This window comes from Betta splendens, chromosome 17 (assembly GCF_900634795.4).
Source record: "Betta splendens chromosome 17, fBetSpl5.4, whole genome shotgun sequence".
Classification (NCBI taxonomy): domain Eukaryota; kingdom Metazoa; phylum Chordata; class Actinopteri; order Anabantiformes; family Osphronemidae; genus Betta; species Betta splendens.
This window is the reverse complement of record NC_040897.2, coordinates 4,179,416-4,185,026: the sequence shown is the minus strand read 5'-3', so window position 1 is coordinate 4,185,026 and position 5,611 is coordinate 4,179,416.

Sequence of the window (5,611 nt, the reverse complement as noted above, 5' to 3'; positions counted from 1 at the left end):
TCCTGGAATGGAGGCACAGGTGTTTTGGGCCAATTCATCTATCGGCTTCATTCCTACATCATCCACTGCCACAAGCTGTGCCCATGCACCAATTGCCACTACGAGGGCTGCCTCTGCATCTACCAGCGTTCGTACCCTAAGGAGCAACACACCAGTAGCTCCAGAAATCAGCTTGCCCATGTTGGAAGTGGCCGGCCCTGAAGGAAGCATGTTAGTGCACAGACCGTGGACTAGCGCTGACATAGCTGACTTTGCCCACACTCTTCCAGACATCACTGTATCAGGAAAGACATTCGGTGCCAACCTTCTGGCTTTCTGCCAGGAGTACAGACCCACTGGAGCTGAGATTCGTCGCATCCTGGCCAAACGTCTTGCACCTTGTGAATACCAAAATCTGGCTAGGCAATCGCTTGATGTGACACTTGCTCTCAAACACAAAGACTGGACAAACAACTTAAATGATGGATTCGTTGTCGCAGTGAGGACGCTTGTCACCCACCTCGAAACTGCGTTCCCTGATAAAATCTGTATGATTAAAGTCACCACATGCAAACAACAACCAGAGGAATCAGTTGATGACTTTGTTCACCGCCTCACCACTGCATACAACACACACGGAGGAGTTCATCCTCCCCCTGAAGGAGTGGGAGGACTCATCTGTTCAACATACGAGAGTCACCTGTGTGAACTGGTGATGAAAGGCTTACTCCCTGTTTCAAGTTTTTGATGCCGTGAAGCAGTCATACATCGGATGGAAAGAAGAAGCGCGTCTGTCTGACCTCACAAGACACGCATGGCATGCTTATGACACTCTCCAGCAGAAGAAGATGGCAAAGAAGGAAAAACAACAGAGCAAATTGTATCTGCCATCCTTGGAGATGTTCTCTGCAATGCATAACAACAACAGAGGAGCGGGCAGGTTTCGTGGGCGAGGAAGAAGAGACTTCAAACGGAATTGGCCCAACAGAGACACAGGAGGCGCATCTGGAGATCCAGAAAACGCTTGCCACATCTGCGGCGAGATGGGACACTGGAAGAAGTACTGCCCCCGGCTACGTCAGGTTCCACCCTCCCGGGCACTCTCGTCAGACTGACTAGAGGAGGAGCCCAGCAAAGGTTTCCGTTCACATGATGACGTAGACGGTACCGCACAGACACACACGCTCACACTTGGTACATGTTCAATTGATTCAAATTCATGCTTATCTGCTTGCAATGAAGACTTGCTTTCTGCTCAAAACATCCCACAGAGTGATTTTGAAAAGAATAACAAACAGCTAAATGACAACTGCTGCATGACTTTACAATCAAATGGTTTCAAACAATTTTCTGAGTTCGCTCTGACAGTTGAAGGTGAACGTATGGTATTTTTAGTAGACTCAGGAGCAACAAATTCGGTAATAAAATCTTCCATGTTTTCCAATCCACCTAAAATGAGTGGACGATTTGTGCACACTATAGGTTCGTCTGGCCAGACAATAAAAGAAAAACTTACTGTGCCTCTGTCTTGCACAACATCAGACAGCAAGACACTCAAACATTCATTTTTGCTTTCAAACTTATGCCCATTAAATCTATTAGGAAGAGATCTCATGTGTAGTTTAGGTATTTCACTGATTTCCACTCCGGAGGGAGTGCCGGTCACAACCACGGACAATGTAAATAATTATTCCTTTGTTTGTGTTAATTTCAGCTCAGAGCCGCTGCTCTATTCTTATCAGTGGCTGCTGAAGGGAGAGGCTGTAACTGAGGCCCTCATACAGGCTGCTCGACAGCTTGTTTCCCCACAAAACATGACATTTAGAGACGCATCTGACCTGTCTTGTACAGCACATGTGTCCACTGGTCCTGATGAGAATTTTGAGTTACGCACACATGCGGACAAACTGACCTCAACCTCTCTATTCTGGGATGAACATAGGTCTGCGCTTGCAATTTCTCTCACTAATGAGCAAGAGAGATTTGTTGATGCTTATTCTACAGATCCACATGTCCTTCTGTCAAAACATGACGGAGACAGATGGCAGGACTTGGGTCCTTTCGTGGACAGATGTCAACGGGAAAGAGACTGGTAAACGACTTCCGACCCGAATGTGATGTATTCACCTACCTTGCATGCTTACAAAAAACTTTTTCAGTCTATCTTTCATGCGCAGCGTACAGTGCACTTGGTACCTCAACATTCCACACACACTCCACACCACATGTTTTTGTCGGAGGACGCTCTGACGCAGTATCCAGCCTTACAGGAAGTTCCAGCTTCCCTGTGGGCCACACACAAATATGATGTAGGTTTGATCAAAGGGTGTGACCCAGTGGTCATCACGCCAAAATCTGACCACAGACCATGCAAACAGCAATACCCTTTAAAGAGAGAAGCAATTGAAGGAATAACACCGGTGTTTAACTCTCTGTTGAAAGCAGGAGTCATCGTCCCATGTGACAACTCTCCAGTGAGGACTCCACTCTTCCCAGTTAAGAAAATCAGAGACAAAGGACAGCCAACAGAATGGAGGTTTGTCCAGGATCTGCAGGCAGTAAATGCGGCGGTCCAACCACACGCGCCTACGGTACCGAACCCCTACACCATTCTTTCTCAGGTTCCGCCCAAGGCTAAATTTTTTTCAGTAATTAATTTGGCTAATGCTTTTTTCAGCGTGCCCATTCACAAAGACAGTCAATTCTGGTTTGCTTTTGAATTTAACGGAAAGTCATACACCTTTACCAGACTGTGTCAGGGGTATTCAGAAAGCCCTACGATCTACAATATGGCACTGAAAGACAGCCTGGATGATCTTGTCTTGTCCCCAGGCACCGCCCTGCCTCAGTACGTTGACGACTTGATGATCTGCAGTGAGGATCAGGAAACTTGCAAAGCAGACACGATCAAGCTGCTGAAACACCTGCATGCTGCAGGCCACAATGCAAGTCTGTCTAAATTACAGTTCGTTCAGACTGAAGTTACCTTCCTAGGTCACATCATTACCGCTGAAGGGAAATCCATTTCACGTAAAAGAGCTGAAGCTATTCAGAACCTGCCTAAACTGTGCACATACAAACAGCTTATGTCCTTTTTAGGCATGTGCTCTTATTGCAGGAATTTCATTCCTAACTGCGCCGTCTTGGAGGCTCCACTTAGAGCTCTGATGCAGACGTCTTCTGCATCCACCACCCGCCTCATGTGGACATCTGAGGCTGAACAGGCGTTCACTGACCTCAAACATGCCCTTCAGTCGGCTCCTACTTTGGGTCTGCCTGACCCTACGCGACCTTTCACTCAAACAGTGGATGAGAAATCAGGTTGTATGACCTCTGTCCTTCTACAGGAACACGGAGGGCGCCCACGCCCTGTAGCCTATTTCTCTGCTAAGCTGACCCAGTTGCTGCGGGGCTCCCACTATGCCTCCGAACAGTGGCTGCGGCAGAGAAAGCCGTGCTGGCATCGCGTGACATTGTTGGCTATTCTGATGTCACCCTGCTGGTTCCTCATGCCGTGTCTTTGATCCTTTTGGAACAAAAAACATCACATCTTTCTACAGCCCGATGGCTTAGATACAACACCATCTTACTGGAAATGCCAAACATTACTGTCAAAAGGTGCAATGTGCCTAACCCAGCCACTTTGTTTCCAGGCCCTGACGATGGCGAGCCTCACAACTGTGTTTCGGTCTTGAACCAGGTCTGCACTCCGCGCCCAGATCTAGCGGAGGTGCCAATTCCTAACTGTGACATCGTTCTCTTTGTTGATGGCTCCGCCTCTAGAGACCCTGCTTCGGGCCACTGTCAGGTTGACTATGCAGTCTGCACCTCTCATACTGTTTTACAGTCTGGCGCTTTGCCAGGACATTACTCTGCTCAAGCTGCGGAGTTGATTGCACTGACCGAAGCATGTAAATTGGCTGAAGGGAAGTCTGCTACTATGTACACAGACTCCAGATACGCTCTTGGCATCACACATGACTTTGGTGCTCTGTGGAAACACAAAGTTTTTAAATCTGATGGCAAACTTGCATCATGATAAGGTTGCTGATCTGCTCGACGCAATTCTGTTACCAGCTGCAATTGCTGTATGTAAGTGCCCCGCACACACTGGGGGCACTGATCCCATCTCTGCTGGAAACGCGCGCGCTGATGCTGCTGCAAAGACAGCTGCCCGACATCCCCTTCCCTTTGTTCCCTGCCTCTTATCCTCCACCTCTACCCAACCTCCCTCTCCTCCCTCTGCTCTCCCTGATCTTCAGACATTCTCTACCCCACAGGAACGCAAGCTCTGGCTGACGAATGGCGCCACCAGTAGCCATGGCATTTGGTATGGGCCCGACGGCAAACCTTGCCTACCAAAACACTTTTTCCCTCGTTTCGCGAAGTTGACACATGGATTAGACCATGTATTAAAGGGGGGGGATGTTAGATGCTCTTACAAAACATTGGTACACTAAGGGATTTTCAATCTATGCACAAAAATACTGTGAAGCATGTATGACATGCGCCCATCACAACCCAGGTAAGACGACTGCCAAACCACTGGCAGCTCATCCACCACCGGAACAGGCGTTTGACCATTTAATGTTGGACTTCATCGAACTAACGCCAGCAGAAGGTAAAAAGTATTGTTTAGTGATTGTTGATATGTGGTCAAAATGGGTGGAGGCCTTCCCAGCTAAACATGCTAACAGCCATGCAGTTACCAAAGCCTTGCTGACAGAAATAATTCCCAGATGGGGGATTCCATCTAAAATCAGCAGTGACAACGGCTCACACTTTGCAAACCAAGCCCTCGAGGAAGTGGGAAAGTTTCATTGACATCAGAAAGCACTGCTCTTACCACCCCCAAAGCGGAGGGGCGGTAGAGAGAGAGAATGGCACTTTGAAAAACAAACTGGCTAAATGCTGCTCAGAGACTGGTCTCAAGTGGACTCAGGCTCTTCTCATTGTGCTCTCATACATGAGAATGAGGAGAAGGATGAGAACAAACCTCAGCCAGTATGAGATCCTATTTGGTAGACCTCCTATGATGGGACTCCACCCTGAGACTGAGACTAGGATTTTACCACCTACTGAAATGTGCGAAGACGCAATGCTACAGTACTGTAAGAACTTATCCTCTGTTCTGTCTCAAATCTCCAAACAGGTGAAAGCGGCTCTGCCCAAACAGGCGACTGAACCACTGCATATCATTCAACCAGGAGACTGGGTGATCATTAAGGAGCTTCGCAGAAAGCACTGGAACTCAAAGCGGTGGCTAGGTCCCTTCCAAGTCCTTCTGACGACCAACACGGCTGTGAAGATCGCAGAAAGAGCGACTTGGATCCACTCCAGCCACTGCAGGAAGGTCCCGGATCCAACAGACGACCCTCCATCTACATCTACACCACACGGAGAATTCACCACTGACGAAAAGAACTGAGAAGGACGACCCTCGCTGTGCTCACACACGCACTGAGGCGAGGCTGCGTTGACCGTTCAGCTAAAGGTGTGAGCCAAGCGTCGCCTGAAGCTGCGCCGGTGAATCACACTATGAGACCATACATCTACACACACGTTCCTGAGAAAACACACACACGAGCAGCCTTGAGTTGCCAACGTTGGACGACGTGTAGACTCTTCACAT